The sequence below is a fragment of the Artemia sp. Qi Xiang Cuo genome, chromosome 5 (assembly GCF_049724085.1).
Source record: "Artemia sp. Qi Xiang Cuo chromosome 5, ASM4972408v1, whole genome shotgun sequence".
In the NCBI taxonomy this organism is placed as follows: domain Eukaryota; kingdom Metazoa; phylum Arthropoda; class Branchiopoda; order Anostraca; family Artemiidae; genus Artemia; species Artemia sp. Qi Xiang Cuo.
This window is the reverse complement of record NC_142798.1, coordinates 5,745,608-5,773,483: the sequence shown is the minus strand read 5'-3', so window position 1 is coordinate 5,773,483 and position 27,876 is coordinate 5,745,608. Positions and strand designations below refer to the sequence as shown.

Below are 27,876 nucleotides of genomic sequence, written 5' to 3'. Positions count from 1 at the left end.
ACTTCACATCATTCACCATCATAGAATCGAATATGGTCCTCTTAAATAGAAAAAAAGAAATGTAATTCTAAATAAAAATATTGCAGCTGGCAGCGCAATAACCGAAATATCAAAAAACTCATGTTGTCATTTCATTACGATGTGTGTAGGTGCTAATGGCCGGGGGAGGGAGAAGTCCAAGTATATTACGGGGATACCGATTCACTTTTGCTAAAAGTTAGAACAACGAATTTATTGGTAGATTTGGAAAAAGGCGTACATATTAGCTCCCGAATGGACTTTACCAATTGGGACGAGTCCATTTACCCGGACCTAGTGAAGCGTCAGGCCCCAAATCAGTTATTAATATTAAAATCAGAGACTGGAAGTGACTTGATTTCCAGTGGTGTGCTTGCAGGTCCGAAGGTGTACTGTGTGCAAACACACAACGAGGTAATCAAAAAAGTCTGCAAAGGGATGCCTAGACACTACGTGAATAAGAATTTGGACATGAATGTATACAGAAACTGTGTGGAAAATAGTATAGTTCCAAGGGCGAAGGTCATGGTGATTCGCTCTTTAAAATTTAAAAACCATACAGTTTTAGTAGGTAAAATAGCCATGTGTCCCGTGTTAGATAAAGTCTATGTGTGTGCGGATGGTATGAAGCTGCTACCCCATGGACATTATTTAACTTCTGACCGAAGTGTGTGTCGAGATTATAGACATCGCCTCGATCGGGAAAAAATTCAATAGTAAATGGTTGGGTGGTGGGATTCTTTTTTTTAATAGATTTATTTTTTCAACTCAGCAGTGTTTTTTTTCACAACTCAGCAGCTTTTTTCCCCAACTCAGTAGTTTTTTTTATAGCAAGGTAGAGTCGTATGTTTTTTCTTCTTTTGTTGTAAATATAAAAAAAAATTTATTAAAATTGTTTAAAAATTTTTTTCTTCATGCTATTATTGTACAAATAGTGTGGTTTATTGCTATTCGTGCTGTATTTTAGGTTGTAGAGAATGTGATGTCAACAAGTGAAAAATGTTGTTCTTCATGCTATTGTTGTATAAATAGTGTGTGATATTGCTATTCGTGCTGTATTTTAAGTTGTATAAAATATGATGTTAATAAATAAAATTTATTGCTATTGCTATTTATGATGTATTTTAAGTTGTTTTTGTGAATAAATGAAAAATATGTTTAAAAAAAAATGGTTACTACAAATATTATTTTTCCAATAGTAAAAGTCGCAACACACATATCTATATCATTCCCATTTTGAAGTTGGAAAATATTAAATGTGAATTTATTATTTTTAATTGTTTTTTATGACATTCTAAGAGATGTAAAAAAAAGTTAAAAAAAAGTTAAAAAAAAGTAAAAAAAAGTTTAAAAAAAATTGGTCACTACAAACATTATTTTGCTAATAGTAAAAATTGCGACACACATATCTATATCATTCCCATTCTGAAGTTGTAAAATATTAAATATGAATTTTTGTGTTTTAAGTGTGTTTCAGGACATTCTAAGAGATGTAAAAAAAGTTAAAAAAGTTAATTTTTTTTTTGGGGGGGGGGGGTTGGGGGGGTTGGAGGGAGTGGGTTAGACGGAGGGGGTGGACGATTGTGGTACTTTGGGCCGGTGGGGAACGATTGTGGGGAAGTTTGGGCCGGTGGGGAACGATTGTGGGGAACTTTGGGCCGGAATAAAAAATAGGTATGATTTACCTCGTGTACTAAGCTCGCAAGCCATTTAAATGCAGTTTTTACATAATTTTTTTCTCGTTTTGATATTGCTCTTTACCGACCTCTGGAGATCCAGGTTCAAAAAATATTTAACAATCTGTTAACTATAATAGGGTCTGTATAAAATTTAGTAGAATTAATTTCTTTACCCACTAAGAATATAAAAGAATAACTTACTTCTTGCTTATAGCTTTCGTCAATATTCCTTTTATTTGAATGCATCATTATATTTCAAATGCCAATTTTGAACTGATAAAATAATTCATTGTCGGAGTTTTTATATCCGTGTTCAAGGTTAAACATAAGTCAACCACACCTAACAAATTAAATTACAGAAAGAATTTCACAATTTCATACAAAGGAAACGAATCATTACCATGAAAACATCACGCACTTTGAACAGAGATCAGCACGAATTTTCACGGTAGTTGAATCCGGTCATTACACTGTCTGCTTGTATTGGTGGGAGACATTCTGCTACCTTATATTGTAGCTATATGGGGAGACACTCTGCTACCTTTAATTGTAGCTACTATGGGGAGACACCCTCGTTGTATATATTGTACCAAAACTACTAACTACATCCTGAGAACTAGATATTAGACTGTAGACCTAGGAAATTGAACAACGCTAGTGTTGGAAATCAAATAGAAGAACAAGAAATCCAGCAAACAAGGTGTAAATCCAATAAGAATCTTAAAATCCAATATGTTGTTTTGTCAACAAACTGAAAATTCAATTCGGGTATGGGAATTCAACATTATTGCTTCCAACAATTTGGAAGTTAATAATTGCCATGGAATTCAAATATGATCTCCAATATTCAATTTCAGCTGTTGAAATTCAAACTTTGTTGTTGATAAACATTACAAACATTTTTTTTTTAATCTCAAAGGATTTTTTTACAGTGTGGGTCTATTGGGCTAGCAGAACTTTAAAAAGTGATGACTCAATTTTAAGGCATATCCCGGGAAGGCATATTTTAAACTTATTACTCATATCTACGTGCCTATTAGCAATTTCACTATCCAAAAGTGCCATATAGCACTAAAAACCGCACTTTTGAAACAAACGAAAAAACGGGAGACAGATCAGTGCTACCGATGCAAAAAAGTCATTTTCCTTGGTGTTTAAGGTGAGGGACTGTAACTATTCTACACAATGCTTTGGGCCATGCTGATTCCAATGGAGACCTTTTTTTCGATTTGACGCCGTTTTCAAGGCGTTTCAGGCTCTTTTTTGAAATTACCATTTCTTTTTGCAATAAACTTTTCCTTCTAAGATAAACCGTCAAATAGTTACCATTATTGATTCAGTATCAGATGTCAATTTTTTATCACTAGACAGTTTGTTTGAAAACTGTGGGCTCTGGTTCACTCTTTACTAGGTTGCAGCTGCCGCTACAACCATGATTACCGCATTTAAAACTAGCACACAGGCTTCATCACAGAGTGAACTTTGAAGGTTCAATTCAAAACTGCTGATCAATCAAGCTTAATTTTTGGTAGATTTTCTTGTTGAAAAGTTTTTAGATTTAGTTAATTTACTTTCGCAACAATCTTTTACTTTTAATATGAATAGTTGATTTATGAAACTTACTAAGAGGGTCTGGAGGGGGAGTATGTGTGAGGGGCTCTTACACGCCTCCAGTTATGGGCTTTGGACCCTAATTATGGCAATTGTACAGTTTTATGCGTCTAAACTCTTCCACTTAAGAAGTAGTATCTTTTACTTTTCAATATTTTACTTACAATCTTTTACTTTTAATATGACTTGTTGATTTATGAAACTTACTAAGAGGGTCTGGAGGGAGAGTATATGTGAGGGGATCTTACACGCCTTCAGTTATGGGCTTTGGACTTTAATTATGGCAATTGTACAGTTTTATGCGTCTAAACTCTTCCACTTAAGAAGTAGTACCAAAAGTGCCATTTTTAGTGTTATATGGCACTTTTGGATGGTGAAATTGATAATAAGCACGTATATATGAGTAATAAGTTTAAAATCTGCCTTCCCGGGATATGCCATAAAATTGAGTGCCCTTAAACATCCCTTTTTAAAGTTCTGTTAGCCCAATAGGCCCACACTGTAAAAAACTAATTTGAGATTCAACAAAAATTGTTTGTAATGTTTATCAACAACAAAATTTGAATTTTAACAGCTGAAATTCAATATTGGAGACCATTTTAGAATTCAATGGTAATTATTAATTTCCAATTTGTTGGAAGCAAATATGTTGAATTCCCATACCCAAATTGAATTTTCAGTTTTCTGACAAAACAACATATTGGATTTTAAGATTCTTATTGGATTTCCATCTTATTTGCTGGATTTCGTGTTCTTTTATTGGATTTCCAACACTAGCGTTGTTAAATTTCCAAGGTCTACAGTCTAATATCTAGTTCTCAGAATTGAGTTTCCCTTTCTTCTTTCTGAAGGATCAATTAATAGAAAATAATAATCTCATTTATTTTACAAGAACAGAAAATTACAACAAAAAATTTTATCCCAGATAATATGACACCTCTTAACGGCTGCATTTGTTCATGGTGGAATTCAGTAAATCAATGGCGGAGTAGCAGGCCGACAGAAGAAGTATGAGTAAGAAATATATTCCAATCAGGAAAACAGTGACACTCGGACCTGAAGTGAAGATAAAATCAAATCGAGGCACAAATAAAAGGAAGACCCGCCCTTTTTTCTACCTCCAGAGGTGAATGGTTGCAACAATAATGCCACGAATCCTGTCTTTTCTGAATACACTTGACTTACTCATCAGATCTCATCAAATCTCTTGTTCGCCGTCTCATAAAATCTGTGTGTTATAAAATTGAAACCTTGCAAAATAGATCTTATGCTTAGATGAAGTACAACAAAATTGTTTTCAGCTTCACAACTTTGCTGAATTCCAATTTATAAGGTTTTAAGGATATGCAAATACATTTCCTAAATTTTGGAGGAAAAAAAAAACATTGATATGGCTGAAAATTCTACTCAAATAACAGGAATTACATTTTTGGAACTAACCCTTGACAAAAAGAAACTGAAAACTGAAAATAAAGGTAAAATGTAGTTTTATCAAAATTTTAATAAGTATAAACCTGTCATGTAGGCAAATTTAAGAACCTTCTAAAGGGAGAAGGAGTGGAGGTAGGTAATTCAAAATACCTTGCCGGGACATACTTTGGTACTTATGTACTATCTGGAACACATAAACTATCAAACAGTTCGTGGTAAAGAACTGTAAGTAAGGAGCGACCCGGCTCAATGGTAACCGAAACTCTAGAAAACGGTTTTGATACCAATAGATATATCAAAAGAATCAGATTTTAATGCTGATTTCAAATATATAACTTTAATCAAGTTTAGTGCTTACCAGCAAAAGTTACGCGCCTGAGAAAATTTTACTGATTTTCAAAAAAGGCGGAAAGACCCCTAAAAGTTATAGAACCTTAATGAAAATCACACCGTCATATTCAGCGTATTAGAGAACCCTACTGTAGAGGTTTCAAGCTCCTATCTACAAAAATGTGGAATTTTGCATTTTTTGCCAGAAGAAAGATCACGGGTGCGTGTTTATTTGTTTTTTTTTTTCCCCGGGGTGATAGTATCGACCCAGTAGTTCTAGAATATCGTGGGAGGGCTCATTGGAACGGAAATTAAAAGTTCTAGTGCCCTTTTCAAGTGACCAAAAAAATGGAGGGCAACTAGGCCCCCCTCCCACGCTTATTTTTTTCCCAAAGTCACCCGATCAAAATTTTGAGATATCCATTTTGTTCATCATGGTCAAATATATGATAAATATGTCTTTTAGGATGAATTAATCCCCCGAAGTTCCCAGAGGGAGGGCTAAAAGTTATGAACTTTACCCAATGTTAACATATAGTATTGGTTATTGGGAAGTATACAGAAGTTTTCAGGAGATTTTTTTCTGGCAGTGGGAGGCAAGGGTGGGTCGGGGTTTATGTTGGAGGATCTGTTCATGAAGGAAGTTTTCATGGGGGAAGGGAAATTGCCATGAAGGGGGCGCCGGACTTGCCAGCATTATTTATTGGTTATTGGGAAGTATACAACCATTTTCAGGAAGGATTTTTTCTGGAGGGGGGGCTAGAGGAGGGGGTTACTCTAGAGAATATTTCCTTGGAGGATGTTTCTTTGGGGTAAGGGACATTTCTATGAAGAGGGCGTCGGATTTCCAAGCATTATTTAAAAAACGATCAGAAATTAAATAAAAAAAACAAGTTTTTTCAACTGAAATGTAAGAAGGAATATTAGAACTTAAAACGAACAGAAATTATAACGTAAGTGAGGGGATTTTCCCCCAAGTCAATACCTCGCTCTTTACGCTACAGTTTTTTTTTAGTGCTGTCAAAAGAGCTATCTATTCTAATTAAACGGCCTTTGTGATTCAGGGGTTTGTGAATCAAATTTTTTTTTAACTTTTAACGTAAAGAGCGTGGTGTTGACTAAGGGGAGAACCCCCCTGATATACATAATAACATATACGTAATAAAAAAAAAAAACTAAAAAAAAACAAGCGAAACGGCTCAATAGTAATCGAAACTTTTAAAAACGGAATTTTGATGTCAATAAATGTATCAAAAGAATGTGTTTATAATGCTGATTCTCAATATATAAATTTTATTAAGTTTAGTATTACTCATCAAAGGCTACGAGCCTGAGAAAATTTACTCGATTTTTTAAAGAGGGGGAAACATCCCCTACAAGTGAAAGAATTTTAAATGAAAATCACACCGTCAGATTTAGCGTATCATAAAACCCTATAACATAGGTTTCAAACTCATATCTGCAAAAATCTGCAACTTTGTATTTTTTGCCAGAAGCAAAATATACGAATATAGAAGTTAGTTACGTAAGTTAATTTGTAAAGACGTCCATTTAGCAAAAGAAAAGTAAAAGTTTTATGCAAATAAAAGCTGCATTAACTAAAAAACGATCAGAAATTAAATAAAAAAAACAAGTTTTTAAAACTGAAAGTAAGGAGCGACATTAAAACTTAAAACGAACAGAAATTATTCCGTATATGAAAGGGGCTGTCCCCTCCTCAACTCCTCGCTCTTTACGCTAAAGTTTGACTCTGTCTCACAACTTTATTTTTTTAAAAAAATAAAAAACTTTAGCGTAAACAGCGAGGCGTTGAGGAGGGGACAGCCCCTTTCATATACGGAATAATTTCTGTTCGTTTTAAGTTTTAATGTCGCTCCTTACTTTCAGTTTTAAAAACTTGTTTTTTTTTATTTTATTATATAGGGAAGATGCGGGTTTCTTTCCTAACGGGTTTCTTTCAATAGAGAAATGGATTGTAAAGCGTGGTTTGTTATTGGGTTTACAATATTTAAACTATTGTTTTATGGGGTTTAGGGGAAAAAAGGTACCTAGGTTTGATAAGGTTAGGTATTTAATATATGCTATGCTTTACCCCCCATCCCCCCTAATGTTCAAATATATGGCTGAAATTTGTTTCTAAACTATTATTTTTTTATCCTATTTTGTTTTACTTCATTAGCATCAACCATGCTTCATTTTTCACATGTAATCCAGAAAGTTAGTACATAAGAACCCATACTTTAGCCTGTAGACCCATACCTGAAACTTTTATTTTCCCAGCCTAGCCCCTTTCCAAGATAGCCAAAAGTAGCTAAAGTAGAATTGGAACTGTTCTATTAGCTGGAAGCCACGCATGATAAATGATACAAGAAACCAGTCAAACAGGTTTTCTCAACGGAGAAATGGATTGCAAACAGTGGTTTCTAATTGCGTTGACAATATTTAAATCTTAGTTTTTTTTTGGGTTTAGGGGGGGGGGGGAAAGGCACATAGGTAAGGTTACGTATTTAATATATGATATGCTTTTAACCCCATCCCCCTAATGTGTAAATATATAACCTAATTGTGTTTCTAAACTATTAATTTTTTATCCTAATTTGTTTTATTTCATTAGCATTAACCGAACTTAATTTCTTGCATGGTTTACAGCTTATAGAACAGTACCGTAGAATTTTATCAAACTTTTTTTATTTATAAAAATGTACTATCTTAAACATTTTGGGAAACATTAGACACAAGTTATCAATATTAATAAACTAAACTGAATACTTACCATTACAATCAGAATGTCTTCCCTCTCTGATCTGAATGCCCCCTAGGCAAAATTGTCGCGTCTTCGTTTGAAGGTCTTAAAATTAAATCTACTTCTGTATTATATGTTTGTAGGTAGATGAAGGAGATGATTCTTATGTTTGTCAAATTGATCTTAAATCATAACATTCGAAAACAAAATAGGAGACAAATTAGGTCTTGGGAGGAGGTTTAGTTGCCCTCCAATCTTTAGGGCCCCTTAAAAAGGACACTAGAACAAAAAAGCAACAAATAGAAACGCATCCGTGATCAGTCTTCTGGCAAAAACATAAGTTCCACATATCTGCAGATAGGATCTCATAACCCCCACTATAACATTTTCTGAAATACTTAACCTGAAGGTCTGATTTACATTAAGATTTATTGATTTTGTGGGGGGGGGGGGTTTCTCCCTTTTTCGAAAATCAGGTTCCCTGTTTTCAAAATCCCTTTTTCTTCTGAGGCTTGGAGCCTTTGGTGGGTATTTATTAAACGTCTAGCGAAATCAAATGAACTTGGTGGACTGTGATGAAAAAGTTGAGAGCCATGGCTAATCAAGGAGGCACACTTGTGCCTCTATAAAGAGGCGACCCACCACAATGTTAAGCGATTTCAGGTCCTAGAGGTTGCAGAGAGACGGCGGTAATAGCATTTTGTAGCAAAAGCTCAAACTAAGAAACTTGCAAAATTTCCTCCTCCTCCGACTTTATCTTCATGGGGTAAACTGGGCCGGAAGTTTGGACCCTCCCACCACAGCCCCCTTTAACGTTGTCCGATTGGGCTGAAATTTAGAGGTTAAGCTTTCCTAGGGTCCGGAAGCTTATCCTCGAAATTTCAGCTCAATTTTATTGTTTAAAAAAAGAGTTGTGAGAAAGTCAAACTTTAGCGTAAAGAGCGAGGCGTTGAGGAGGGCACAGCCCCTTTCATATACGGAATAATTTCTGTTCGTTTTAAGATTTAATGTCGCTCCTTACTTTCAGTTTAAAGAATTTTTTATTTAACGGCTGCGAAAGCGGGGGGTTTGGGGGCGGCAGTCCCCCAACTGTGCCTCCTAATCCATGTACGTTTTAAGGTTCGACCTTGTAACTCAGCCTCTTTAACTCTTTAGAAAACGTAGTTTTTTTCAAATAATTAATAAAAAAGCCAAGAAAGATAGTCTGAGTGACAGGCAAAGCTGGCAATACAGCATGTTGTTTTGTCAACAGATTAAAAATTCAATTGGGGTATGGGAATTCAACATTTTTGTTTCTCAACAAATTGGAAATTCAATAATGACCATGGAATTCCAAAATGGTCTCCAATATTCAACCTCAACTGTTGAAATTCCAATATTGTTGTTGATAAACATTACAAACAAATTTTGTTGAATCTCAAACAAATTTATTACAGTGTGGGGCTTTTGCGCAAGCAGAACTTATAAAAGTAATGTTTAATAACCAATTTGAAAGCTATTGCTCTTATATATATGTTTTTTTTTCAATTTTACATTCGTAAGTGCGATATAGCACTGAAAATAAAACTTATGGTGCCACTTCTTTAGTGGAAAAGCTCTGAAGTGTAAAAAAGGTATCATTGTAATAGTTATGTTCCAGAACCCTTAACTGGAGATTCACAAGAACCCCTCCCATACACTCCTCCCAGCCCCCTTAGTAATTTTCATAAATCATCTGCTCATCATTAAGCTACTGAAACATTAGCAGGCTACCACACCGTCGTAGATAGATGTTTAATGGCTCAATTATAAGCCATTGGTGATATTTACTAGGTTTTTAAAAATTCTACCATCTATAAGATTTCACAGATTTTAATGTTAACTAGTTTCTGATGAGAATTTGCAATAAAGTCTTTCTCATGGCTGAAGCATTAGCTGCAACATTGTAAAGATCGAACCACAGCGCACAGTAACTAAAAGTTAAAAATGTTAAAACGATCGTTTTTTCTTCTTTATTCCAGGCCTTGTGGGTTACTAGAACATCATAGAGTGATGCTTAAGAGCTCATTCTAAATCTATTTCTCATATGTACGTGGTTTATAAAATTTCGCTGTTTGCAAGTGCCATATGGCACGAAAAAAGGCACTTTTTACGCCGTTTCTCGAGGGTTGGGGCTAGCGGGCTACCATAACATCATCGATAGATTTTTGATAGCTCATATAATAAAGATTGCTCATATATACGTTCTCCCTATAAATTCCACTATATGCAAGTTTCAAATAGCACTAAAAACGGTACTTTTGGTGCCATGTCTCAAGTGGAAAAGCTATGGTGAGTGAAAGTACTAAAAAATCTTTGGCTTAAAGAGCGAGATATTGAATAGGGGGTGAACCCAATCATATACGTAATATTTTCTGTTCGTTTTAAGTTTCGATGTTGCTGCTTACTTTCAGTTGAAAAACTTTTTTTTATATTTAATTTCTGATCTATTTTTTAATAATTCTGGAAAATCCAGCGCACCCTTCATAACAATGTCCCTTCCCCCATGAAAACTTCCTTCATGGAAAGATCCTCCCACATAACCCCCGACCCCCCCACTACCAAAAAATTCCCCCTGAAAACTTCTGTATACTTCCCAATAACCAATACTATATGTTAACATTGGGTAAAGTTCATAACTTTCAACCCTCCCCCCGGGGACTTCGGGGGACTAAGTCATCCTAAAAGACATAGTTATCATACTTTCGACCATGCTGAACAAAATGGCAATCTCAAAATTTTGATCGGGTGACTTTGGGAAAAAAAATGAGCATGGGACGGGCCCTTGTTGCCGTCCATTTATTTTTCACTTTAAAAGGGCACTAAAACTTTAAATTTTCGTTCCAATGAGCCCTCCAAGGATATTCTAGGACCACTGGGTTGATACAATCACCCCTGGAAAAAAAAAACAAACAAAAAAAAGAAGCAAAAAAACATGCATCCGTGATCTTTCTTCTTGCAAAAAATGCAAAATTCCACATTTTTGTAGATAGGAGCCTGAAACCTCTACAGTAGGTTTCTCTGATACGCTGAATATGATGGTGTGATTTTCATTACGGTTCTACAGCTTTTAGGGGGTCTTTCCCCCTTCTTTTGAAAATCAGACAAATTTTCTCAGGCGCACAATTTTTGATGGGTAGGATTAAACTTGATGAAACTTATATATTTGAAATCAGCATTAAAATCTGATTCTCTGTATTTATCTATTGGTATCAAAATCCAGTTTTTATTAAGTTTCGGTTACCATTGAGCCGGGTCGCTCCTTACTTACAGTTCATTACCACGAACTGTTTGAAAAATGCAAAGTTCAACATTTTTTGAAATAGGAGCTTAAAACCTCTACAGTAGGGTTCTCTGGTGTGATGTATCCGATGGAGTGATTTTCATTAAAATCACTTGATATTTTGGGGGTTTTCTTCTCTTTTTCAAAATTGGGCACATTTTCTCAGACTCGTAACTTTCGATGGGTACCATTAGATTTGATGAATTTTACATATTTTGAATATCAATTGTATCTATTGTTATCAAGACTCTATCTCTTAGCGTTTCGGTTACAATTGAACCATATCACTCTTTACTAACAGTTAGTTATCACGAACTGCTTGAAAGTCCTAAAATTTTGAAAAATATTTCTTATTCAAATTCAATAGCCCTGATCTTGAGTAGTCTTTCTTAAACAAATGCGACAAAATGTCAAACTTGAGCGCAAAGAGCGAGGGTTGAGGAAGGGGTAGCTCCCCTAATGTACAGATCAATTGCCCTCCAATCTTTTTAGTCATTTAAAAAGGGCACTAGAACGTTTTTATTTCCGTTCCAATGAGCCCTTTCTCGATCTTCTAGGACCATTGCTTTGATGCGATCAACACTGGGGAAAAACTCTCCTGGACTTAGATTATGCTGATGATTCAAGCATCCTAGATGAAAGTGTGAGCAAAATGAATGAACTTTTAGAGGTTTTGCGAGTTTCTGTGTTCTAGAATAGGTTTGAAAATAATGTTAAAAAGACTAAGTCAATAAGGCTAGAAACATGTGAGGATAAAAAGGTGACACTGGGTAACGAAAAGATTGATCGGGTGGGCAGCTTCACTTACCTTGGTAGCATTCTTAGTAAAGACGATGGGAGCAGTGAATATATTAAAAGTAGAATAGCCACGGCTCAGCAATTTTTTTCGCAGTTAAAAAAAAGTTTGGAAGAAAAGGAAGGTAAGTCTGCAAACCAAGATCAAAATATTGGAAGCTACAGTGATGACAGTGGTCAAATACGGCTCTGAAGCACAGGCGCTCCAAGAAGTGGAAGAAGACTTGCTAGATGTTTCCAAAAGAAATTACCTACGAATTGTTCTGGGTACCTGACTGACCGTAATTCAAAAAGTAGTATGTACGAAAAATGGGGTTCAATCCCGCTTTAAAGGGCTATAATGAAACAATGGTTGAGATGGCTAGGGCAAGTTCTGCAGATGAAGGATGACAGTTTGCCGGAGACTGCCCTTTTCGGCCAGCCAGCTAGGGCTAAACGCAAAGCAGGACGTCCTCGTCTGGGGTGGGAGGATGTCATAAAGAGAGATTCAAAGGAAATGGGAACTTTCTGGGAGGGTAAAAGAGGGAGGCTTTGAACAGATTGGGATGGAAGAGGAAGGTGCGCAATTGTGCTGGCCTCAGACAGCTTGGTGGGGCGGTTATTTGTTAGTAATGGTAGTAGTAGTCCCTTCATTTACAATAGGCCTGAATAAGGGTACCGCTGGGTGACACCTCCCTTCTTGCCCTTCTTACTGCAGGAAAATGTTTCTGACATTTTTTTAAAGGTCCATTTACCTAAACTTATTTGCTACATATTTCATAAAAATCTATACGGTAAATAATAAAATGCGTACCGAGCTGTTATGAAGAAGGGAAGCTGGATCATTGTGTAGGCTGGGGGCGGATACCTTTAAAAGTGCATTTTAATTCCCAAACTTTCTAACTCTCATTCAGTCTCCAGATAAATCTACAATGAATTTTTGGGAAGATGGGGGGGGGGAGTAGAAACTAATACCTGATCCCAATTAATCCTTCTTGGCTCACAGGGATATTCTTGGTCCACACCTATATTATTGGTGTTGGGAGGTAATAGCACCCCTTCCATAGCGACATTTTTTTCTATGTTGCATAAAAGAATACATTCGCATATCTACGGGTAAAAAGGAAGCAAAGGTTCGTCCAAAAATCACTTTTTTTATTCAAGTCATTGTAGAGAGGATCGGAAACGTTGGACATAAATGTTACATAGAAATCATTGGGCATTGTCAATATCTTCAACACCGATCCAAGAATCAAAATCAGAGTTGTATCCTAGTCACCGAACAAGTAATTGTTTCTTACCCCTGCGAGTTCGAGTTCTAAATATCCTTTCAATTTAATAGATTTCACAATTATTTTTAACTTTTTGTAGTTCATAGTCATATAAACCGCCAAAAATCTCTTCATGTTTGGTATTGCACAAACGATAAGTTATGGGTTTGGTGTCTAGGATTTTTGCCACTTTAAAAAGCTCTATGGACCACAAGTAATTACCCATTTCAAAAACATTAGTTGCTCTATTAATTCAAACAGTGTCACCAACATTGAATTTTTTCTTCACAGTCGTTTCATTGGAATATTGTTTAAGAAAAGTATCAAATGTATAATGATCAGAATGATGAACTTCCGTTGGGGTTGAGTTTGACAATGATCGACGAGGTTGTTGGTTATAAATCAACATGATTTTATGTAAATCATGAATAAAATCAGATGTATTTTGCAATGTACAATATCTTGAAATTAAAAGTCCAATAATTCTAATCAATCGTTCAGCCAATGCAGCATTTATAGGACTATGACCATGATAGAGCAGAGTATTATATTTCATTAGTACTTTTGCAACATGGGGATTAACAAATTTACTACCGCGATCCGTTTGATTTTTTTTATACGAATCCTCTTCGATAATACTTTCAATAGCCTGAGCAACTTCAACACCTCTCTTTGACCACAATGGAATTTCATATGCATAACGACTACAAACACTGATTGCAAGTAGAATGTACTTGTATGGTATATTGCGACGTCTTTGAATCTCGTCTAGGTTTAAGAGATGTGCTTGCATTATTTGCAATAGGAAAAAGGCTTTAGTTTTTCGATAATGATTAGGCCGAAGTCTATGATTTCTATGCAGAGTGTAACTTGGTTCATTTTGTAGATAGTCTTGTACATTTTTAGTGTGAACACCAGTGACTTTGGAAAAAGTGGTGGGGGAACTTAAACTTCCCGCTTCACCAATATTTTCATAAACACGTTTCATAACTTCAACCATTTTGAACGTAAACACGTAGTGTAACGTCCACTACCCTTTTGTATACTAGTGATTGGTGGTGGTGGTGACGGTGACTTGATACGTCTTCGCTTTTGTCTAGCTATCAGTGGTGTGCTCCTCATTGTCAAATCAATGTTTCCAGTAGGTGTGCCAGGATTTTCCAAGATTGATTTAAAATCTTTTTCTTCTTCTTCATGTTCATATTTTAATTATGTTGAGGGTGCATGTTCATTTAATTTTTTTTAGTATTTGCCTTTTGCTAATAAGGGTTTTGAGGAAGTTTAATGTATTTAGAAAGTTGTATAGATGAACGCCAAGTAATAATAATCCTTTACGATTTGTAACCATATCATGGATTATATCAAGTAGATTATAGCTCTTGCCCTGAATTATAATCCCTTTCCCATTGCTGTCAACTTGAATATGATCTTGACCACTTTCCATGAGATATGTTACGAGTCGTTTACTTTGTTCACGATATGAATAAGGCATTAGATTTCCAATGCTCGACACTATTGAATCCAAATCCTCCTGCTTTAAATGTGTTACAGCAGCAGCAATAGCAGAAGAATCCTGAGGAGATGATTCTTTTTTGTGATCAATACCCCTGACCCTCGCATGATAGGGCTTATGTGTGTCCACTACGCGAAGTGCATCTTGAAGTAAAAGCAGTTTTTTATCATCCTCAATATTCTCGCTGTCAATAAATTTACTCAGATTGTTCTCATCTGTTCACGGTTGAGAGAGCGAGTTCTATTGGCGTCAATTTATAGGATTTAGCCATCTAGAGAAAACTGTTTACAAGTCCTGCGATTATCGGCAGTAAAAGTGTGAAAAAGCTACCGCCCGCCTGAAGAAAACGTTTCCCTTTAAAACTCTTTCCTTTCTTTTTACAGGCCAATGTACGTACAATGGAATGATTTTGCTTTGCCTGTTGCTTAACTGCTTCATGCAGTTAAACATTTCCTCGGTTAAATTTAAACAAAGTTCAGATATTAGATTAATGAAATCATTGTCAATACCATGTTTGAGTATGGCTTTCCTAAGTGATGGTTTTGAAGTGCTTAGAACGGAAAATAAATGTCTATTTTCATTTAGTTTCTTCAGTATCATGATGGCAACTACTTGGTCTTTTTACTGTTCACGGAGAGACATACTGTAATTTCATTGTCAAAAATATCTGTGACTACACGCAGATCCTCGGGTTCATTTTAATTAAGATCCAATAGGATGTAGCCGTACGGTTAATTAGTTGCCTGATTGTATGCTGAGAGCAGAAATTTAGGTGCTCCAGGGTATATTTGTTTATTGAGAGTTATTAGCGAGCTAGAATCACGAACAACTCTGTAGATGATATAGTACTTGCAATTCAATGCAAGTGTTTGCATACATTTGCTCTGATGAAAGAGGTTGTGTACAACCAGAGTAATGGAAATCTGTTCATGATTAGAGCGAAAAGTGAAAAATTTTAGCATTTCCTGGGATCATTGTTCAATAGAGTCAGCTAAATCGTCAATAATCAGCCAAGAGTTTGGTTCAATAATGTTGAAAACATCAAGCCCCTACATGAATTGTGTCTGCACCAACCCCGATATAACAGTTGCTTTTATTTTATTGTATGACTCCTGCCAAATACTTTAACAATAGTAGTTTTTTTCGGCTTTTCCAAAAACATTTTATTGCAATTTTTAAATATTTTAGATGAGAGTTTCGTTTTTCCTGACATTTATGGACCACACAGAAATGATCTGAATGGTGCTTTAAATTGATACATGTTCCCTTCAACAGTTCACCTACAACTAACTGTAGACAATAGACGTCTAATGAATAAATAATTTCCCTATTAGTACTACTAGTCCGTTCAAGAATAATGAGAAAAACAAAATCAATATAGAATCGTATTTCCTTTTATTATTATATGTATAAAAGTAATAGCACTTTATAAATAATACATTGAACATAAAAAAGCACATTAAACAAGAAAAATACACTTTTTTTTATTTATTTATAACAAATATTACAACATTTAGTTTACATAAGCACTAGAAAAAAACACTTTAATAAACACACTTTTTTTTAATTCATTTATAGAAAATACAACATTTATTAAAATATACACACACACTTGAAATAATATCACATTTTTTTATTTACAACATTCTTATTGTAAAATGGGGTCCCGCCGGGGGCCGAGGGGACCCCAATGGGGTCGCCAAAGGCCAAGGGCTGCCACTTTGGAGGCCGGGAAGTGCCGCGGGGCGGCCGGGAAGTGCCACGGGGTCCGCTGTGGTGGGCCGGGGCCGGAGGGGGGCATTAAATAATTTTAAATAGTGGAATTTATGTAGAAGAAATTGCCCTGCCTTGCACACACATTGAAAATTGTTTGTGATAGAAAGAGAAAAAAGAATTAAAAAAAAACTCATTACCACCACCCAAAAACCCACCTTGTACTATTATAATTTAAGTTAATTTTTGTAGACCGAGGTGTTTTCTGTACTCTACACATTCAATTTGGTCTGAGATTAGATAGTGACCGTGTGGTAGTACCTTCACACCATCCTCAAGTACATAGACTGTGTCCAATATGGCTAACATGGCGTTTTTCTCAACTCTAACTGTGTAGTTTTTAAATTGTAAAGAGCAAATCGCCATGACTTTTTCTCTCGGGACTAAACTACGTTCCACACACACACTCATGTACATACACACTCATATCGAAATTATTTTTTTTACAAAGTGTGTAGGTATCCCCTTGCAAACTTGTTTGATATCCTTGTTTTGCGTTTCCACACAGTATACCTTCAGCACAGGAATAACACCCATGGATATCAGATCACTTCCCTTTTCAGATACTAGCACTAAAAATTGATTTGGGGCCTGGCGTTTCACTAGCTCTGGGTAGAGGGATTCATTCCAGTTGGTGTAGTCCATTCGTTGGCTATTGCACTCGCCATTTTCTAAATCATTCAATAAATTTTCAGTTTTAACTTTTAACAGGAGTGAATCAGTGTCCCCGTAATACACTTGAACTTGTCCCTCAATCGGTCATTGTACCTTTAATACATTATAATAAAATGTCAACATGAGTTTTTTTAGATATTTCCGTTATTGCACGCCCGTCTGCAATATTTTTATTTAAAACAATGTTTGTTTTCTTGCGATGTAAGAGCACCATATCAGAGTCTATGATTGTGAACGATGTGAAGTTTGGATCCACAATGATTTGAGTACAATCTTTGGGATTTTTTACAATGTCACATCGACTTCTGTTTCGTACGCTTTCGCACATTTTACCGAAGGCTGAGTTCAAAATAAGTTTATAGACTTCTTGTTTAACCTTCGTTTTCGCTTGTGAATGCTTTCTTACAAAGGTGTCAATAAACGTTTTCATGTAAGGCTTTTGATCAAATTGGAGGGCTCTATGAATCTTTTTGACCTTGAAACCATTGGACACCATCCATTTCAATAGAACGTGATGAACAACGATATTCTGTTTCAGATTGAGGTCGGCAATTAGTTTTTGTTTTGAAGGTATCCAGTGCATACTCTCATCCTCTACTAAAGATAAATTGTAGGGACTCAGAGAGTCCCTACCCACCGGTCTATTTATAAACTGAAAAACAAAGTCTTTTACCGAGTCATGGATTTCCATGGGTATTTCACCGTCAATTTCAAAAAACCATCCCTGTGCCCCATTCTCCTCAACGCTAGCAATGTCGGGGAAATTCGAAGCATATGGATTGTTAAGCCATTTATAATTGCCACACGTCAAACAGTAGTGAGACATGTAGATGGGCAAAGGGAATTCATATCCAAAAAACTGCGTCTGACTTTTCATCGGTGTGCTGTCTGGTCGGACCAGCTTTCATGATACGTTCCCCTTGAACAAAATACCCACCCCTAATTGATCTCTCTACAAACAGATGCTGATCCACATCGGTGATCAGACCTATTTCTTCTTTGCTGATTTTAAGTATCAAGTCCATCACCAGATGAGGAGTGGAAAAATAATACCCTAAATCCAACCCAAATTCCCCATAGATTTTATCCGTATTTTTGCACACAATGTCCAAAAGAGCAAGTACGTCACTGGCCAAGTATAGTTTACAATAACCCCACCCATTTTTACATCCTCCCTTTGAACAAACCCTCTTAGCAAGTTCATAGTCACTAGTGGTGCACTCACTCTCAGTAAGAGAATTGTAAAAAGCTTCAATGGGCGGTAATGACACCTCATCTAGCCTCGAGGAAGAGTTGTAATAATCATATGCATATATGCCCTTACACGTTAATAAATCATACATTTCATCGTCGGGGAAGCGCTGTTTAAGGAGGGGGAAGCAATAAAAATTGTCACTTTTCTGTACCTGAATCAATTGACTTAAGGATTTGGGGTAGAAGCTGAAAGAGTCTTAAAAACAGATTTTATTCAGGCACGTATTACCCTTTTCAACTGTTTTCCACATGAATTTTAGCAGCAGTAGCTTCTCCGATGATTTGGGTATGATATTAGATGAAAAAGAACCATCTATCCATGCTTTATCTACAGGTCCACCCTTGGCAATGCGGGCCATTGCCGGTAAAACAAACTTTAAGTCGTAATTGAAACTGTGTAAAAAAACCGGTACGAAATATTGCTGTATAACGTTTAAATTGCACGACTGATGTGCAAACCCTCTGAAGTTACTCCCTCCCGATTTAATTTTCTGCCACAAATGATCATGGTTGATAACCTTCCTCCTCCCCCCATTCCCAACACCTTCATCATATTATCCCTTGCAAATCCAACATATTTTGCGATTTTTAATGGCCAATCTGTCGTCTGGTGATAGGAGCATAGGTTAGTTTGTGTAACGAAGGCGCGAAATTGCACCGTTCACTGTTTTTATTAGACTGACCAATGCCGAGCGCATGCAGTCTTCATAGCCCAACGATTCAACTACATCCAGAACCTGCATGATATTATTGGAATCTCATTGCGCAAGAGCGTAAGAAACCCCTATGGCTTCGTGTATTTTAACACAATTTGGATTTGACAAATTTTACACGTTCGAGAGTTTCTCTTCGCAGTCTAAAGCGATCTTATTGCTCTATAGGAGCATGCTCCACTGATTCAATTGACGGAGCCCTCACTTGAAATAATACATCTTTCATATCGGTACGCTGGCCCTCCTCAAATTCTGTTTCATACTGCAACACCGTGACACCAATCTTTAAATGTGCATTAACCCGCTCAAAAATATCTATTCCTTATAATGTAACGGCAAATTGACCATTTAAACAACTAAAATATACTACAGGAAACTTTGACCCCTCCCTACCATTAACTGCTAATTCGTCCAACTTTTTCTTGGAAGCATCCTTCAATAGGGGTCTATAGGCAGCAATCAAAAATGCATATTTGAAACACTGTAGCCTCGCATCGAAACATGTTCGTTGTACCCCCTTACAACCCTCTAAATCTGAATGATATTTTAAAACTATAGAACCCAGCCCCACTCCCCAGCCCCACCTCTTAAAATAAAATCATTTTAAATCTACAAATATTAACGGTTAAACTCTCAGTAAATAAAACCACCGACCCCCTACCCCCCTCGTTATAATTATCCACTTTAGTTTGAATGCTATTAACCCAATATAAAAAAAACTCCTGATAATTTGATAAATGCTGGCGAATTGCCAACATCTCTGTGAGCAAGTATTTCGAATACAGCTCACTTGCATTTTCATTAAAAAAAATATTTCTAGTGCTATTGATGCTTTTAAACCGATCCCCATCCTCCAAACCCCCATCTGTTGTTCAAGAAGGGCTCGAATCTTGTTAACTTATAAATGGGTAATGTCCACGAGATGTGGTATTATATCCCCTGACACTAAAGAGTTAAAGGGGTCACTGAATTTGGCGCTGTAGACTTTTTTATGGTGCAAGGCAGAGTTGGAAAAAAAAATCTGGAAGTGGGAATAATTGTGGTGATATTGTATCATTACTAGTACTGCTACTGGTATCATTAACCAGATTGGAGGGGAGTAGCATAGAATCGTCAATAGCACCACCCTCAGTCTATTCAATCGCATTCATTGGCTCTGGTGTGAAATCGCCCAGGTTACTTAATATGTCTTCCAGGGTGTTTGGGGATAGCTGATCAAGCCAGCCTGTATTGTTTTGTGACGGAAATTCTTTATGAGGACCCAGTTTAGATGCACTATTACTACTAATACTACTAAAATCACCTAAATGCTCTCTCATAAGTCTATCTGTCCATTCCGGGTCTTCCACCATGTCTATGTCACAAGTTAGGTCATCTAGGCTGGTCATGTCCCTAAAACAATCATTTAAAAAGCCTCTTTGCCACTCCACATTATCAACAACTAGAGTATCCTCATCCCTAAACTCCAGTGGTGGTGCAATGATTGGTTCAGGTCCACTAAAAATAGATGCTTCATGACTTATTGGTGATGATGGTGCTAGTTCATTAATCTATAGAAAAAAGGGTTTATTTTCCCAGTGAAATATCCATTATTTTATAACGTCAACAACTATACCAATTTGTCACCCCGTCAAAACTTAATTTCCCTCGTGACTTGATGATGGTGGTGCTAATTCGTTAATCTATAGAAAAAAGGGTTTATTTTTCATGTGAAATATCCGTTATTTTATAGAGTTAAAAGACTATGTCAATTTTTCACCCCCTCAAAACCTAATTCTCCTCTCCGTATTATATTGAATAAACCAGACGATTTTTCATACAAATCTACCCATCCATAAAAATAGCAATCAGACTAGAAACAGATTCCATTTCCTACAAATCTACCACCTTCATAGATAATTCACTAGTATCAAGAATATTTGGCTAATAGCAATAAAACAAAGTACATTATAAAAAAATTTGTCAAGGAGGTGCCATTAGCTCAGTAAGAAGCTGTAAGCTATTTCTCCTGAAGCTTTTTATTATAGTTCCACTCTCGTGTTTACCAGCTACTAAATAAGTACCATTTTCACCCCCTAAAAACTTAATCCCCCTCCCAGTATTATATTGGCTATAACCAGACTCTTTTTTATACAAATTTACCCATCCATAAAAATAGCGATCAGACTAGAGGCAGATTCCGTTTCCTACAAATCTACTCCCTTCACATGTAATTCAATGGTATCGAGAGTGTTTGGCTAATAGCAATAAAATAAAGTAAATTATAAAAATATTTGCCAAGGAGCTGCCATTAGTTCAGTAAGAAGCTCTAAGCTGTTTCTCCTGAAGCTTTTTATTATAGTTCCACTCTCTTGTTTACCAACTACTAGATATCTACCATTTTTAACCCCCTCAAAACTGAATTCCCCTACCAGTATTATATTGGCTATAACCAGACTCTTTTTCATACAAATCTACCCATCCATAAAAATAGTGATCAGACTAGAAGCAGATTTCAACTCCTACAAATCTACTCCCTTCATAGATAATTCACTAGTATCGAGAGTGTTTGGCTAATAGCAATAAAATAAAGTACATTATCAAAATATTTGTCAAGGAGCTGCCATACGTTCAGTAAGAAGCAGTAAGCTATTTCTCCTGAAGCATTTCATTACAGTACCACTCTCGTGTTTACCGGGTACTAAATAAGTACCATTTTTAACCCCCCTCAAAACTTAATTCCCCTCCCAGTATTATATTGGCTATAACCAGACTCTTTTTCATACAAATCTACCCATCCATAAAAATAGTGATCAGACTAGAAGCAGATTCCATTTCCAACAAATCTACCCCCTTCATAGGTAATTCACTAGTATCGAGAGTGTTTGGCTAATAGAAATAAAATAAAGTACATTATCAAAATATTTGCCAAGGAGCTGCCATAAGTTCAGTAAGAAGCTGTAAGCTATTTCTCCAGAAGCTTTTTATTATAGTTCCAATCTCTTGTTTACCAGCTACTAGATAAGTACCATTTTTCACCCACTCAAAACTTAATTACCCTACCAGTATTATATTGGCTATAACCAGACTCTTTTTCACACAAATGTAATCATCCATAGAAATAGCGATCAGACTAGAAGCAGATTTCATTTCCTACAAATCTACCCCCTTCATAGATAATTCACTAGTATCGAGAGTGTTTAGCTAATAGCAATAAAGTACATTATAAAAATATTTGCCAAGGAGCTGCCATTAGTTCAGTAAGAAGCAGTAAGCTATTTCTACTGAAGCATTTCATCATAGTTCCACTCTCGTGTTTACCAGTTACTAAATAAGTACCATTTTTTACCCCCTCAAAACATAATTCCTCTCCCAGTATAATATTGGCTATAACCAGACACTTTTTCATACAAATCTACCCATCCATAAAAATAGCGATCAGACTAGAAGCAGATTTCATTTCCTATAAATCTACCCCCTTCATAGATAATTCACTAGTATCGAGAGTGTTTGGCTAATAGCAATAAAATAAAGTACATTATAAAAATATTTGCCAAGGAGCTGCCATTAGTTCAGTAAGAAGCACTAAGCTATTTCTCCTGAAGCATTTCATTATAGTTCCACTCTCGTGTTTACCAGCTACTAAATAAGCACCAAAAGTCATGTAGCAAAGTTAATGTTTTTTTCACCATCCCTCTATCCGTTTCTTCAAGACCCCTACCCCTTTTTTCTTATGTTAAATTTTGAACGCATTATAAATTTAAAAAATATCTGATAAATGGGGGTTACCTTGAAGGTTACAGGTAGTTCGGTATAAACCGTTCGAGGTGCGAAGTGGATCACGCTATCCCTCCACAAGTTTATGCTTCTGATTATGTCCGTGTCAGTGGTGCCAAACGGGCCATCGAGCTTTGGTCGCTTTTGTTTAGGAAGACTTTGACCAACAATCCCCTTGAATAAAAATTAATTTTCAGTTTTTTTTTGTCAGGTAAGTCCTTCAAACAACTTATAGGCTTATAGGCTTAAATTTCAATCTGCTTAAACTCGTAAAAAAGAACGCGAGTCCTAGATGCAGGCTAAGTTATCTAGATTTTAAATACGATACACAAAAAATAACACAATTTTGACTATTAGGTCCGTTTGATATTTATTCAGAATATTAATGGGGGCATTGTTCTCCCCTCTCCAAAACCATAGCTCACGCAGGATAAAAGAAAAAATTGTATTTCTTTTTCAATTATGAACGTCACGATTTTAAAACTTATAGGCTTAAATCTCAATCTGCTCAAACTCATAAGAAAGAATGCCAGTCCTAGTTGCTACCTAACAATGCAACAAAAACAACACAATTTTGACTATTAAGTCCGTTTGATATTTTTCAGAATAGTAATAGAGGGTAGCGCCCCTCCCCCTAACTCCTCTTTTTTTTTCTTCAATAATTACTCTATTGAGTCTACACACACGTGCACATACAAGTTGCTGATTATAAATTACTAGCCGAGTAAACGGTGATCGTCTCAATTATATATGACACGGAAGATAATTGCTATCTGTTGAGTTAAAATAGAAATTGTTGCGAACGCTACTTTAGCCAGATATCTCAGAACATCTTATTTGAAGCTAGCTAAAAATATCGTTAAATGCTAATCACCAAATCATACCAAATCCTAAAGACATATTGGCAGATATCTATAGGAAAAAAGGATTAGGTTTTTATGATAATGCAAGAATAATTTATATTTACTTACCATCATAATTCCTTCGTTCTCCATTAGAAAAACGAATAAATTTGATTGTAATAGGCTTAATATAAGTTCTATCAAACAACTGATCCAGAAAAACCAATTTGTTCTATATTTATAGCAAGAAAAACACGAATATAAGCCCTCCAGCTGTAAACCAGTATTTCTAGAATCAGACCATCCTTTGAACATGTAATATAAGGAATTTTAATTTTGAATAATGAACCAGGAAAGTCATAAACACGTTATGATGATAGATGAACGAACTTGCTAAAGCAAATATCCTCTAAACCAGTCTGATTGCATTGCAAAATCTCCACCATAGCTCCAAAACGTTTTTGATCGCTTTATAGGTCCATAATATGGGAGGTTTTGGTCGCTTTATACCATCTCGTCCTGGACCTTATACATGCTTACTACTCATAACCTAAGTTTTATCTACTAATTGGAATATAAATTTTACCATATACAACTTGTCAAACACTAAACCCACCAGAAGACAGGCATCCTTCCTATTTGCCAAGGTTATTATCTATATTTGGCTTCCCCATAAGGCCCAAACCAAAGAACATGGAAAATTTGTGAGAACCTGAATTTCAATGATTTAATATAGTTCTATTTGGATTAAAAACAAAAGCGTAGAAAGTAGCACCCGACTTACTAATTAAAAAATAATATCGCAGAAAGTAGGGCCTTACTGACGTAGGGAGAAAAAAGGGTCATACTTACTGATAAAAAATAGCGCAGAAAGTAGGGCCTTACTGAAGTAGGGAGACGTAGAAACTAGGACCTTACTTACTGATTAAAAATAATAGCGCAGGAAGAAAGGGCAAAAGGTATAAATTTTAAAGAAAAGCAGGAAAATTTCATTTGACTTGACTAGTGTCCGGTGTTCCATAATTTTCAAGTTTCCCAGAGCATATTGCCTCCGGAATAGTGGCTTCAGGCTGCTGCAAGTTGTAATTAAATAAATCGTGTGAAAGTCGTAACAAATTATTGACAAAAGTCCTGTGTAGGAATACATTGTAACTCAATGTAACTCAAATGCCCAAACTTAAATAAATCAACCCACAGAGAATAATCAAAACCCTCTTTGATCTAGAAAAGTTTTCTTTAGTCAAAAGTACCATCAAATTCACCTGTGATGTGTAATTACGGCTGAATTTAGTTTGAAATACGCTAAACCTGTCTAGCTTTTAAATTGGTAAAATTCCCAGGCAAAATGTTCTTCTTTAAGGCAAACATTTTGGAAGGCCTCTAAATGTCAAGATTTTTTTCAAAATTTCCTTATCATTTTTATATAAATCACCTATTGCTTGCTACTTCGATGAACTTAAGCCCTCTTCCCAATAAATTCTGGCGTACGTCTTTGACATCTTTGAAACTTTGGGGTTCAGATTTGGACCCTAAAAATCTCCCATTATGCATTTGTTGAAATTTGAGATATTTAACAAAAAAAGTTTCTTTCTAGAAATTAATTTAAAAAACTTTTTCCACAAAATAAGTTTTTCCAAGAAAAGTAAAGACCTCAATTAAACAAAAAATGAGCAAAAATAAAATCAAATAATCTACCAAGCGTGAAACTACCACAAATAAGCATCGATAACTAATGAAACCCAAAAGGAACAGAAATTACAATAAATAATCGACTCAAACTCAAAACGAGCAGAAATTAACATAAATTGGGCGCAAAACCCCTATGCCTTCCCAAGGTCAGAACAAAATTTTCCCTTTACTGAAAAAATACAAATGAATGTGCATTGTCAGTTTAATATACATATACTGATATTTAGTCATCAAAATGTTAAAACTATTTGATTTATTAAAGTTATAAAAGTAAACACATGAAGACAAAAGAAATGTAAAGAAAGTGGAGAAAGCATTGAAATATGAACTAAGGAGGTGTGAGGTGGAGGCCATGGATAAAATTGCCGAGGATTTAGAAGATGCAGCTAGACGGCATAATAGTAAAATATTGTACTGGCACGTTAACAAATTGAGAGGTAGTAGTCAATCCGGACTTGTCCCAGTTAAAGATAGGAATGGGGTGGCAATTAGCGATAAGACAAAAGCTAAAGCAAGATGGGCCGAACATTTTGAGAATTTGCTTAACCGAGATAGAGTTGCAGGAAAAAATATAGAGGAAAATGAAAAAGTTTGTGATACCTTGGATGTGAAGGAAGATTTGTTTTGTGAGGAGGAATTAGAAACAGTACTAAAAGGATTAAAGAATAATAAGGCTCCAGGTGCTGATAGGGTAGTAAATGAGTTTCTTAAATATGGTAGCTCTGAGGTTAGAAATAAGTTATTGGGGATTATGAATATGATTTTTGAAAAAGGGGAAGTACATAATGATTTTAGGAAAACCTTAAGTAAGCCACTTTATAAGAAAGGTGATAAAAGTAAGTGTGGTAATTATCGAGGAATTACTCTGATCTCTGTAGATAGCTAATTGCTTAGTAATATGATACTTTTTATACTTAGAGATGCCGTAGACAAAGTTTTAAGAGAAGAACAGTGCGGTTTTAGAAAAGGCAGAGGATGTGTTGACCAAATTTTCACTCTTATGTTAATAATTGTGAAATACCTATGTTTTCAAACAAATTTGGTCCTCAGTTTTCTAGATTATGAGCAAGCGTTTGATTCTGTTGATTGAGGGGCATTAGTAAAGGTTTTATCCTTGTATGGTATACCAGACGAATGCATTAAAGTGATTAGTGCTATGTATAAGAATAACACGGCTACAGTTCAGGTAGAAAAAGAGGTTTGCAGCTGGTTTCGTATTAAATCAGGAGTTAAGTAGGATTCCTTTCTATCTCTCTGTATATTGATCATTTGGACGTACTTTGTTTTGTAGACGCAGGAAAGGCAATGGAAGACCACTGAATCAAATTGGGAGGAAAAAGTCTCCTGGACTTAGATTATGCTGTGTATTTAAGCATCCTAGATGAAAGTGTGAGCAAAATGAATGAAGTTTTAGAGGTTTTGGGAGTTCAGGGTGCTAGAATAGGTTTTAAAATTAATGTTAAGAAGACCAAGTCACTAAGGCTAGGAATAAGTGAAGATGAAAAGGTGACGTTGGGTAATGAAAAGATTGATCAGATGGGCAGTTTCACTTACCTTGGTAGTATTATTAGTAAAGATGGTGGGAGCAGTGAAGATGTTAAAAATAGAATAGCCAAGGCTCAGGGTGTTTTTTCACAGTTAAAAAAAGTCTGGAAGAATAGGAAGATAAGTCTGCAAACCAAGATTAGAATCTTAGAAGCTACAGTGATGACAGTGGTCAAATATGGCTCTGAAGTATGGACGCTCCGAAAAGCGGATGAAGATTTGCTAGATGTTTTCCAGAGAAATTGCTTAAGGATTGTTCTGGGTACCAGGCTGACTGACCGTATTTCAAAGAATAGGCTATACGAAAAATGTGGTTCAATGCCGCTCTCTAGGGCTATAATGAAAGAAAGGTTGAGGTGGTTAGGGCATGTTGTTCGGATGAAGGATGACAGATTGCCGAAGATTGTTCTTTTCGGCCAACCATCTAGGGCTAAACGGAAAGCAGGTCGTCCCCGTCTGGGTTGGGAGGACGTCTTAAAGAAAGATTTAAAGGAAATGGGAACTTCGTGGGCGGGTGTAAAAAGAGAGGCTTTGAATAGATGGGGGTGGAGGAGGAGCGTGCGTACCTGTGTTGGCCTCAGGCGGCTTGGTGCTGCGATGAGTTGTTAGTAGTAGTAGTATTATAAAAGTAAAAACATCGATATTTTTTCAGTAAAGGGTAAATTTTGTTCTGGCACTAGCCACTTCAATTTTCAATCGAATGAACCTCTTTTGAAGTTTCTAAGACAACTCTTTCAATACGAAGTACCCGACTGAAGAAAAAAAACATTGTGCTCACATTGTTCTTTACTTAGGCAGCGCTAGCGCGCTGCCAATGAAAATGTTTAAATAATAACAGACAAAACTTTGAAAACAGAAAATCACGGGGTTACTGCTAGGTGTTTTTTTTTACCAAATAATATAATTCAAATAAAGTTCATATTCCCTGTGCAAGTTTTTAGTAGGTTACATTGTGCCA

The 27,876-nt window shown here is 35.9% G+C and overlaps 1 long non-coding RNA gene across 1 annotated transcript in view; it reads right to left on the bottom strand.

The window, feature by feature from the left end:
• Positions 1 to 23,839, bottom strand: part of LOC148951741 (uncharacterized) — a 48,668-nt gene extending 24,829 nt beyond the window's left edge. Inside the window, exons 1-2 of the long non-coding RNA XR_016141780.1 lie at positions 23,814 to 23,839; positions 22,855 to 23,016 (exon numbers count right to left, since the gene is read on the bottom strand). This is a non-coding gene — a long non-coding RNA (uncharacterized LOC148951741). The remainder of the gene's footprint in view (positions 1 to 22,854; positions 23,017 to 23,813) is intronic.
• Positions 23,840 to 27,876: the final 4,037 nt, after the last annotated feature.